The sequence below is a fragment of the Nicotiana sylvestris genome, chromosome 1 (assembly GCF_000393655.2).
Source record: "Nicotiana sylvestris chromosome 1, ASM39365v2, whole genome shotgun sequence".
Classification (NCBI taxonomy): domain Eukaryota; kingdom Viridiplantae; phylum Streptophyta; class Magnoliopsida; order Solanales; family Solanaceae; genus Nicotiana; species Nicotiana sylvestris.
The window spans coordinates 76,380,346-76,392,790 of NC_091057.1; the positions used below are offsets into that span (position 1 = coordinate 76,380,346).

General features: G+C 36.2%; 1 long non-coding RNA gene across 1 annotated transcript; it reads left to right on the forward strand.

Moving 5' to 3' along the window:
* Positions 1-7,967: 7,967 nt before the first annotated feature.
* LOC138880439 (uncharacterized) lies at positions 7,968-11,651 on the forward strand. The gene is made up of 2 exons (XR_011403092.1): positions 7,968-8,827; positions 11,272-11,651. It is a non-coding gene; the product is annotated as an uncharacterized lncRNA (long non-coding RNA).
* Positions 11,652-12,445: the final 794 nt, after the last annotated feature.

The window sequence follows — 12,445 nt, forward strand, 5'->3', positions numbered from 1 at the left end:
AGAATGACTGGTGAGGGTTTGGGGTACATTGGGTAGGTCTAGGTTATGCTCGAATCTTCGATTGAAGATTCGAGACGATGTAGGGTGATTTGAGGTGAACAACTAACAGATCTGTAATGAGGGCGGTTAGGGGGTGCTGTAGTGTCAATTAGGGACTGGTTGGTTTGGATCTGAGTTTGGCTTGAATCTTCAAATGAAGATTCGAGAAACTCCAGGAAGATTCGAGCTTAGTGGTTACCAGATTTGGATAGAGGATGGTGAGGTGGTCTTAGGGTGTTGGTTTGGTGACCGGCAGCATAGTTGCCACCGGGTTTTAGGCGAGGGGGAGTTATGGCGGCTAGGGTTTGGGGCATCATCTTAGGGACGACGATGAACAGGAGAGGGAGGGAGGGGTGTTTGGTTAGGGGGTTGGGGTATGAATTTAGTTTATATAGGGGAGGGGTGGTCTGATCTTGACCGTTGGATCAGGTAAGATCTACGGCCTGGATCAATTCATTTAACCAAACGGTGTCGTTTGTGTTAGGTTGGGGGAATGGGTCGGTCTCAGACGGGAGTGGGTCGGGTCATGGGGAGGGCCTGGGAACCATTAGATTTAAAACAATGAACGGTCCCGATTAAATACGATCATACGTCGTCGTTTGGTTTAATGAAAGAACTGAACTGGACCGTTGGATCTATTTGATCAACGGTTCAGATAAAAATACCAATACGACGTCGTTTGATTGTCTGGAAATTACCTGGATGGGCACCATCAAAACGACGTAGCTTCTGCCCTATACTACGTCGTTTGATGGCTTTTGGGTTGACAGATTTGGGCTGGGTAGGAAGTGCAATTCTTTGGGCCTAAAACTGGCCCAATCCGATTCTTCCTTCATTTTTTTTTTGAATTCTTTTCTTTTTTCTTCTTTAATTTTCTGATTTAAATACAATTCCTAATTAATTGTAAAATCTAACTACAAATATTAATTAACACTTACAATAATTAACATGCAAATCAAAGAAAAAAATGAAATCACATAAGGGCACATTTAAATGACAAAATTACAACAATTACATATTTTTGTGATTTTTCTTTTTTTTGTAAAACCTGTTAATTCCTAAATTGAAAAACTAAATCCTAAATGCACATGCAACACATATTACATTATATTATTTTTTTTGTATTTTTAAATGCATTAATAAAATTACACACGCAAACAAACAGGAAAACCGTACAATATTTCCTAAAAATAACACATAATTAAAGAAAAATTTCGGGAGTTATTTTGGAGTAATTCGTATGAGGCAAAAATCACGTGCTCACACAATTTAGATATCATCTGTTGTTCTGCATGTTTAATTCTGCATCTAGATACCATGTCTATATGATCCAATTTCACTAAAATTCATGAATGTTCTACATTTAGATAATATGCCTATAGGATCTAAATTCTGCATATTGAATTCCGCATTTAGAGAACCTATCTATAGGACTTGTCTTAATTTCTGTATTACCACACTTAAACACCATGCTTAGGAACTAACGGGCTAAAATCAGATATCATTTTCAGTACCCCCTTTCGTAGAAATCATGCCTATAGGGATATTGCATGCTTCAATTCACGCTCGACTAGATATCATGTCTATAGAAATTAAAATGAGCAACACTAGATATCCTGCCAATAGGATCTGAAGCAAATTTAAAATCAGTTTGACTCTGAATTAGTTTTAAACCACCTTACTCTTTACTTTAACGCAGTTTAGAAAGCTTGCTTATAGGATCCAAATCGTTCGTCTTCAATTGTTACTATTTCACTTCATTCTGAATAGATACCATGTCTATAGGATCTCTCCTAAACGCTTAGGCAAGCCTTAGGTGCTAACAACCAAAGAATTGAATCCGCCTTTATTGATTGCTACAACCAGCAGGCAGGCCTGATTCGAACTTCTTATCTGAGTTATGTAATAAACTGGTCTGCCTCAACAATTGAAATTTCCCTTACCTTAGTATGTTAAAGTCAGACCTTAGAAGTATGTTTAAGTCATGCTATTTATGTGCTATGTTTGAGGAGGTATACATGAGCCTCTTGTTTGTTATATGTTTCCCCTAATGTGCAGCTCCTCTATGTTTTGTATGTCGCCTTAGATTTTTCACCTTTAAAACTAAAATCAGCCTAATATCCCTCCCCTTTAGGATTAGTAGTCCTAAAAATCCTCCATGACTAATAGGAAGGGACGGGTAGTAGCATGCAATAGACATCGAGACCAATTCGCGCTTTAATACCTTAACGGGGTGGGAAGGGTAGATATGATGACTGGTGCACTAATGCCACGTGTATTCCCTCTTCTGAGGAGTATCATACCGGGTATCGCATTGATGTGATCCATATTATAAATAAACCTAGGACATCCTCCCCCCTTTCTTCTTTTATATTTTCAAGTATTTGTAGAAATTATAACCCTTTCTTCTCAAAATTCACCTTTAATTGTTTCCAAACTCTTATGTGTGTAAACTTAAATCCCCTACTATTTGAGCCTATATTTGTCTATTTAAATTGTACAAATTCACAATAAACTATCTGGCCGGGAATCACACTAGTGGATCCTGAGGGGTGCCTACACTTTCCCTTAAGATAATTTCAAGCCCTTACTCGATCTCTGGTTATCAAACAAGCTTAGGATTAGATCTTATAGGTGTCCTAATGCACCTTAAATCATTAGGTGGCGACTTTTCAAAATGCAAAACCCAGTTCCCAAAAGGAATGAGTTGTCCCATACCAAATGTCACAAACCCGATCTCCCGATTGCATAAGAGGGGAAAAAGAGGGCGCGACATGGATTGTGTTTTGGAGGTCCGTAGCTTATTTAAGCTACCAAATGCCAAAAGTTGAATTTTTGGAGTTTCCAGACCGATAGTGAAATTTTGATATCGGGATCGGAATTCAATTCCGGAAGTTGGAATAGGTCTGTAGTGTTGAATATGACTTGTGTGCAAATTTTAGGGTCAGTCGGACATGGTTTGGTTAGTTTCGGCATCGGTTGTAGAATTTTGGAAATTCAAGTTCATTATGTTTGGATTGGAGGGTGATTCGTGGTTTTAGCATTGTTTGATGTGATTTGAGGGTTCGACTGAGTCCGTATGATATTTTAGGATTGGTTAGTATGTTTGGTTAAGGTCCTAGAGGTCTCGGGTGAGTTTCGGATGCTTAATAGATTGGAATTTGGACTTAGGCATTTTTCGATATTGCTGAACCTGCTATAACCGCCCCTACGTATGTGGGGCCGCAAGTGCAATGCCGCAGAAGCGTTTTGGTGACCGTAGATGCGGTCTAAGGCATGAGGTCAGTTGGTCGCAAATGCGGCTCAAGCACCGAGAAGCGGAACCGCATCTGCGAGGAATGGAGCGCAGGTGCGGCACCTGGGGGTTTAATGAAATTCCGCATTTGCGGATCCCTAGCCGCAGAACTGGGATAGCAGAAGAGGCCCCTTGACCGCAGATGCGGTAATCGCTGGGTAGAAATATGAAATTTTGAGGGTTTGAGTTCATAACTTCAAAAAATGATTTAGAGCTTGGTGGAAGGTGATTTCTAGTGAGATTTTGAAAGTAAATTTTGTGTTCCGAGGCCTTTAAAAAACTCTTTTTGTCTCACCTCGATTTGCGTGCACAATCCAGGCGTGTTTCCGGAAAGCTTTTATGTGAAATATAAGTAAAATAAGGAAATTGGCCTTTAAAATTAATTAAAGCTGACTTTGGTCAACATTCTTTGTAAATGGACCCCGGCCCATGATCTGACGATCTCGTAGGATCCGTAGTAAAATATGGGACTTGGGCCTATGCCCGGATTCAAATTCCGAGGTCCCAAGCCCGAGAAAAGAGTTTTTAAAGAAAATTGTTTGCTGGAAAATATAAAGGCTTTTAGAAGTGAATTGATGTAATTTCTTGATGGTATCGGGCTCGTATCTTGGTTCAAAGCCTGGTACAAGTTTAAAAAAATAATTAAGTTGAATCTGTGAAATTTGGTAAAGATCGAAATTTATTTGGTATAAAACGGACCTATAGTTGAGAAAATAAAAAATTTGATGTTCTTGAGTAAATTTATGAATTTGAGTTTTAATTCATGGTTGTTGATATTATTTTGATGATTTGATCACACGAGCAAGTTCGTATGATGTTTTTGGATTTGCGTGCATGTTTTGTTTGGAGCCCCGAGTGCTCGAGTGAGTTTTGGATAAGCCATGGAGTGATATTGGACTTAGGAAAAACTGCTGGTATCTGGTAGTTTTTCCCAAGCCTCTGATATCGCAATTGCGAGATCAGGCTTCGCAATTGCGAAGTGGACAAGCTTGGTAAATGCGACCCCAGTGTCGCAAATGCGAACCAAGCCTGGGCAAGCCCTTTTCGCAAATGCAAACACTAGGCTGGGAATTGGAAGCCCACCCCATCGCAAATACGACCTTTCCTTCGCAATTACGAAGATGGCTGGATTCAACAGGGGTCGCAAATGCGACAGTTTCTTTGCATTTGCGAAGGCGCCAGGTTTCCAAAGGGGTTCGCAATTGCGAACCCTGATTGCAATTGCGACAACTGAGATCTGCTAAATGAAATTTTAGACGGGATTTCATTTATTTTTACAACTTTTCAAACCCTAAAAAACATCTTGGGCGATTTTTCAAAGGCATATACGCTTCCAAATCATTGGTAAGTCATTTCTAACTCATTTCTTTCAATCTAATCCATCTTTTTACATGATTTCATTTCAAAATCAAGGGTTTTTCATGGGAAACTAGGTGATTTTGGGTAGAACTTAAGATTTTCAATTTTTGGGGATTTGGACCTCGATTTGAGGTTTGATTTCAAAACAAATTATATATTTGAGTTCGTGGGGGAATGGGCGATCGGGTTTTGGTTCGAACCCCGAATTTTGACCAAGCGTGTCCGGGGTCACTTTTTGACTTTTTGGGGAAATAATTAGAAAACCTATTTTCACGCATTAGAATTGGTTTATTTAGCATTTATTAATGTTATTAAGTAAATTGTGACTAGATGCACGCGAATTGATGGTGGAATCAAGAGGTAAAGCGGTAATTGAGGCTTGATTATGTTCGTGGCATTGAGGTAAGTGTTTGGTCTAACCTTAGCTTGAGAGAATAGGAGTTGTGGTCTTATTTGTTATGTATTAATTGTTGAGTACGACGTATAGGTGTGGTGACGAGTATCTATACGTCGGTGTCAAGCATGCCCGTGAGTCTTATACTATAATTGTTGTGACTCTGTTATGTATTGTCCATGCTTAATATGATGATTTCTAATGTTGAACAAGGTTCATGGAAGTATTCTTGGTAATTGAACATTGTAGAGCATTGGCTCAAGTTGAGAATTGAGTTGTGAAGTAATTGTGAAAAAGAGAAGAGGTTTATGATATTGTTTTCCTTGCCGGGATGTTATTGCTTATAATAGTGTTTCCCTTGCCAGGATGTTATTGCTTATGATATTGTTTCCCTTGCCGGGATATTATTGTTATACTATTGTTCCCTTGCCGGGATTCTATTGTGATTTTATTGATTCCTTTGCCCAAATTGCTTTATGATTGTTGCTTGGGTAAGGAAAAGTGTAAAAGCACGAAGGGTGATGTCGTGCGTGATATTTGTGAGTGAGTGTTAATGCACGAAAGGTGATGCCGTGCCGATATTGTAAATGTAAAAGCACGAAGGGTGATGCCGTGCCATAATATGAGTGATAATGCATGAAGGATAATGTCGTGCCATGATTATGTGAGGTAAAAGCACGAAGGGTGATGTCGTGCCAAATATATTGATTCTTATGGTGAGAACGAGAGTAAAAGCACGAAGGGTGATGTCGTGCACTTGTTATTGTTCTCCTTATTCTTGCTTATAGCTGAATTTTGGTGTTCCGTATGCTTCTTTACTAAATTTCTGTTTGTACATGATATTCCCCCGAGCATGTTTCCCCTTCCCATCTTTAACTGCTAGTTTCTGTTGTTATTATTTGTTGTATATGATATAACTGCACAGGTTTATTTAGTAATCTTGTCCTAACCTCGTCACTACTTTGCCGAGGTTAGGCTCGACACTTACCAACACATGGGGTCGGTTGTGCTGATACTGCAATCTGCACAGTGTGCAGATCCCGGTGCTGGAGTATTTGGGCAGTAGAGAGGTTGTTGCCTTCAGTCCAGCGGAGACCCGAGGTAGTCCTGCAGACGTCCGCAGGCCTTGGCATCCCCTTCTATCTTTCCATTCTATTTTTATATATTTCAGAGACATATTTGTATTTTCCATTCTGACCACTGTTTGTAGTATTCGTAGATAGTCCGTGACATTGTGACACCAATTCTGGGTAGAATTGTATTTTGGATTTTTGTATTAGTATTTAGTTAAACTATTATATTTAGTCTTCCGCATTTCTGTTTATTATGATTATTCCATTGTTGATCACCTGTTAATTCATAAATGATAAAAAATTAAGGGAAAAAAGGTAACAAAATCTGTATTACTTGGCTTGTCTAGTTTTTACAAGTAGATGCCATCACGACTCCCGAGGGTGGAAAATTCGATTCGTGATAGAGAAATTCTGGGTAACGAATTCTAACTCTAATTTGGTTCTAATACATTAATCTATTGTTATTTTCCTCATCTGATTAAGAAATTTGAGAGTAGAACTTTGGAAATGGGGGAAAACGTTCCCCAATGAGAAATCTGAGTTTTGAACAAGAATTTGACGTCGGATTGAGATGATTTTTGTACGAGTGAACTCGTGAGTGAATGGGTGTTTTAAATTGGTAACTTTTGCTGGTTCCGAGACGTGGGCCGGGGGAGGATTTTTGGGCGTCTTTCTAATTTCTCGTTGTAGCTTTAAATTCATTAGTTAAATTAGTTGCTTGTAGTTTTATTTATGTTATGTATTTGATTTGATTAGATTTGAGCCACTCGGAGTTGGATACTCGTGGCAAGAGCGTGATATTGGATTAATTTTGAGCTGGTTCGAGGTAAGTGGGTTTGCCTAACCTTGTGTGGGGGAACTCCCCTTAGGATTTTGGTACTGTTGTTATATGAATACCGTGTACGTGAGGTGACGAGTGCGTACATGTGCTAATTATTGAAAAAACTCGTTTTCATTAAGTAAATATCTATGTTTTCCTTTAATGGAGCAATACTAGTATATGAAGCCTCCTGTTTAGCTTAGGAAAGCATGCTTACGTGGCTTAACTGTCTTATCTGCTTAAACTGTTTTACTTGGATTCTGTGTAGCATGTTTAGGGTAGAAATTACCTGTTTATTTGATACGAACTTGAATAGAACTGTAGATTTCCTTCTCGAGAATGTTGCGTATATTGATTTGGTTGTATATTTATTTTGGGACTACAAAACGTTATTTCGGGAGATCTCCCTGTGTTGACACCCAATTTTGTCCTCCTATACCCGAATTTGTCATACTGAGCTGCTATTTTAACTTTAAAAAGTCATAATGATAGTTTTAATATTTTTATCTTAATTCGAGTATTATAAGCTCATCCTTTACCTTTATTATATTTTTTGCTACATATTTTATTCGTTAAATTAATAGTTTCCCTTAATATAAGGCATTATAATTTATTTTTAATTATATTTATGTAAATGTGTATTTATTTAAATATTTATTTCCGCCTCACATATTTTATGCAAGTATTTGAATTACCTTTTGTTAATTATCTTCTTTAACTTAATATTGTCATTATTTATAGTGTCATCATTGGCGTTGTTGTTATTGTTATTATTTTTACATTTTTTTAAAAGAATTTTTCTACATATAGCAACTTTTAAAAAATATAAAGCATTTACAATTTATTTTTAGCTTGATCAAATATTTTATAAAATAGGATTTTTTTCTTCAACTTCTTGTATTTTATTTACTAATTACCATTCCCAGTTATTTTATTACTAGGTCATTCTATACTTTACCCAAAATTCCCTAAGCCTAATCTCAAAAATTATTCCAAATCTTCTTCCCAATTTCCCGTCAACCCCATCACCGAACACCCCTATTCTCCTCCTTCAATTATTTGATCCATTTACCTTATTTAGCTTTTCTCTCTTTACTTTTTTTATTTTTATTTTTTCTTGCCTTAATTATCCTTTTCATTTTTTTTAATAATTGTCATTGACAATCTCTTCCCTAATCACTCAAATCAGAAAGTATTTCTTCCTTTAAAGAACGATTTTTAGCAAAAAATTTGGGGGTATGAATCTTTTTGGAGAATCTGTCCAAATTCAAGATCTCTCACAAAGTAAGATAAAAGCTTTGGTACTTTTCCATTTTTTCTTTCCTTTACAGATGATTGCTTCTTCTTTTTTTACCTATCTTGGTTATAAAAAGTCCGAATCTTTTCATGTGATTTTTTTTAAGTTTAAAGCTGCACACAATCTTTATTTGATCGGCACTCACTCTAACGGCTCTTTGCCTTTTAATTCAAGACCATATTTTGCAGAATCCTAATTTCTCTACTTCCCTTTTATAATTTGAACTCTAGTGTTGAGTTAGTCTTATAAATACATCAGTAGGATACGTACGGGGAGGACTACATTTTGATCACAGCTATTCCCTGCGATTATCATACATATTATTTACTAAGATTCATTACACCAGTTGCTCTTTAATTCTCGCTTTGCCGGCTGTAAGGCGAGGCAAAGTTTATTTCTTTTCATCCCTCTCGATATTTGGATTCTTTCATGTTCCTGCTATTCAAAGTTCATCGCTGGGATCGTTGGTTTATTTTTGCTGTCGAAGCTCTTTTCGCGGGCTATTTATTTGGATTTCAGGTTTTCTTATTAATTTGGCACTTTGCAACAGGTTAGTTTCTTGTCATTCTATTTTTAGTCTCCCTGTTGTGGTATTAGTTAAGTATAGAATAGTAGCTTTCAATATTTTTTCTTAGTTTCATGCGTGGTAGTTGTACATAGAGTAGTTTGTTTAAATGTTTACTCTGCTCGAGTACTATAAACAGTCATCTTGGAAGCGCCCAGGTACATCCCTCAAACTCTTTGTGGGTTGTGATTCTTTGAATTACATGTGACTTTTCACGCACTGGAAATTGTATGCCTAAATTTATTTAATTTCGGATCATCTAGTTATCATATTTGGGATTAAAAGATTGCATCAATGAAAGTGATACCACCCGATTTGTTAATACTCCATACTTAACTTTTTCCCAAAGAATCATGAACAATATCCATATGTTTTCATGATTTCTACTGTGAATGCATTAACACATAGAAGAGTGCTTTAGTATATTGATTAATTTGTCTTTCATAAAAAAAGAGAGGATAATATGACTGTTCCATACGTATGAACACTTTGTAGTAAGAGGGGTTATGTGCTAATTGCTATTTGTTTGGTTCATTACTTGTCCTCATGTTTTGGCATGCTTAAATAATTTACTTGTTATCTTTTAAAATCGTTAAATACATGTCTATATGGACTAATTAATAGAAAAAAAAATCAGATTTCCTATGTGCTATCTATATGTTAAGAGAATTGGTCAAGTTTTAATCATAAATAGCAACATAGACCGTTTAAAGCATCTTTTTTAATTTTCTGATGTTTACTGCCTAAATTTACAAGTATTATTTTAGTTCATTTGGAGCTCTATTCTAGTGATGAAACTATTTTGCAAGTACTTGAGTCTATTTTAAACTATTCGTAAGAATTGAAACATATTTCTAGCTCTGAAATCATTTCTTTCCTATAAGCACTATTTTGCTATATTTTAAATCTGAAATTTCTTTACAAGCGCCTTGGTTCCGAAAAATCAAGATGAATTTTGCAAGTATTTTTGCCATTCAATCATATCATTTACTTAATTTTTTCCTATCAGCACGTTTATCCCACTTGGCTTTACAAACTTTTGATGAGTAATGTGTTCTTAGTTATATATTGGCCATTAAAAGATTTAAATTACCTTTATAAATATTCTGCCATGCTTATTATTTAAATACGTCTTTTTACCATACTTATTCTCAATTATATTTGCTTCAATGTATCTAATCATTGAGTATTACATCAAATAACTTCGTTTATCTTAAGATTTATTTATTTTCACCACCTTAACTAATTGCTTAATAAATTCGGAGGCCAACATGAGCCCTTACTTGCCTTATCTGTCATTTGTTTAAGTCCTAATGTGCTCCCTCTTATGTGACGCTAATGAGAATAGAAACAGAAACTTGAGATTTTCGTTATGTCTAGAACCAACCCTTTAGAATAGTGTCCAAAGCCTCCTGGACTGTAGGAAGGGTAGTTTTGAATTAAGACGCGATTTAGAATTAAATAGTGTGCTCTTAAGTTAACAACTTAAAGATAGTAATGAGGGTAGCGGACATGATACACAAATTGCCCGATAGCTATTGTACATTTGGCTATAAAAGTCTTAGTAGACTTTTGCATGGGAGTTGATCCATCAGGCTTAAAAATTTAGGGCCCCCTTTTATGTAATTAAGTAGGCTTTCTACGATTTACAATCCTTACATTTTTTCATGACTGGTTTTAATTAATTGCTTTTAAATTGGTGTATATACTTGACCATTTAGGATTAATTTACAACTTAGCAATCTACATCCTAGTTTAATTCAATAGTTTTACATAGTATAAATTCGACCGGAACCCACAGTTGTGGACCTCGAAGAGTGACTAACACCTTCTCTTTGAGATAATTTGAGCCCTTACCCGATCTTTGGTGATGTTGACTAGTCAAATAGAGTTATCTGCAAAATAGGTTCTCTAACACACCTCAAACCCGTTAGGTGGCGACTCTCTCTTTTAATACCCATTTAAAAGAGTTGTCACATGTCGGACCTCTCTCCGCGAGGAGGGAAAAAGGGGCCGCGACACCCTGCATGTTTATTTTGGGACTACGGATCGGTATTCCGGGAGATCCCCCTGCACATTTATATTTGGGACTACGACACTGTATCCCGGGAGATCCCCCTATACTGGATATTTACTTTGGGACTACAGATCGGTATTCCGGGAGATCCCCCTGCACATTTACGATTTGGACTACGGGATGGTATCCCGGGAGATCCTCTACACATTTACGTTTGGGACTACGGGACGTTATCCTGGGAGATCCCCTGTTGCTATCTCTGTATACTGAGTTATTTCTTTCTATGATTTCATCTTTATTGACTATTAGTATTTTAATTATGTTGTCACCGTTCATACTATTTTTTTTTCTTGTTATATATATATAATCGGTAGGGCCCTGACCTTTCTCGTCATTACTCGATCGAGGTTAGGCTTATCACTTACTGGGTACCGCTGTGGTGTACTCATGCCCGTTCCTGCACATATTTTTCGTGTGCGGATCCAGGTTCTTCTGCTCAGCCATACTACCCGTGAGGCGAGGCGATCCAGAGAATTCGAGGTATATCTGCCGCGTCCGCAGACCTAGAAGTCCCTCTCTATTCTCCCTTCAATATAGACTTCTTGTATTTTTCCTTCGTTTAGACTTCTGGAGTTAGAATACTATGTATTTTTCTTTAGCTTGTGATCCATGAGATTTCGGATTTTGAGAGTGTTATATTCAGTCGAGAGTGTCACTATTGTATATACCGAGCGGCATCTTCAACTCTTTTAATTATATTTACCTGTTAGTTGGCTAGTTTTGCATCTTTAATCTATTTTCTGCAATTTGTTAGGCTTACATAGCTGTAGAGACTAGGTGCCGTCACGACAGTTCACAGAGGGAGAACTTGTACCGCGACATAAATTTTACGTAATAGCTTAAATGTTCAATGATTATGCATTCTTCCTAAAACTAAAAATGAAGAATGATCGTTTGTGAAAGTAAAATAATAATATAAATTTATAATAATTTTTAAATTGAATATATTGTCTGACATCATTGAGGGCTTATATGTGGTATCGTTTCTTTGGTTATTGTGTTAGTTAGATAGGTTCAACAATTACTATTTTCAAGAACTTATATTTTTTTGTAAATTTTATTTTATCACTCAAATATAATTTTTAATAGAATATTTATGTAATAGTTCAATATTTCATACTCATCTAGAGAGTGTTCACACGCAATGATTCATATTTTTTACCCTTTAAAACTAGCTTTCTCGTTGGACAAAATAATAATTTAAATTATTTTTCTAAATTGTAGGAATCATCATTTAAATATTTTCCTAATATTTAGGAATACTCGCTTAATTATTTCCCTAACTCTTAGGACTTTGATCTAAAAAATCATATTATTTAATTGGAGTCCTTCATATAAACTCTATTTAGATTTAGGGTATTAAATTCCAAGCATTTTTATGAGTATTTTTTTATATTGGGTTTACGAGTATTCTTTTGGTATAAAAATTTAGGTTTAGTAGTCCTTATTTTCTTTTCTTGGTATATGTGTCCCTATTTTCCTCTTCTATTTTTTTTTTAAGTTTAGGAGTACTTTTTCAAGGTTTA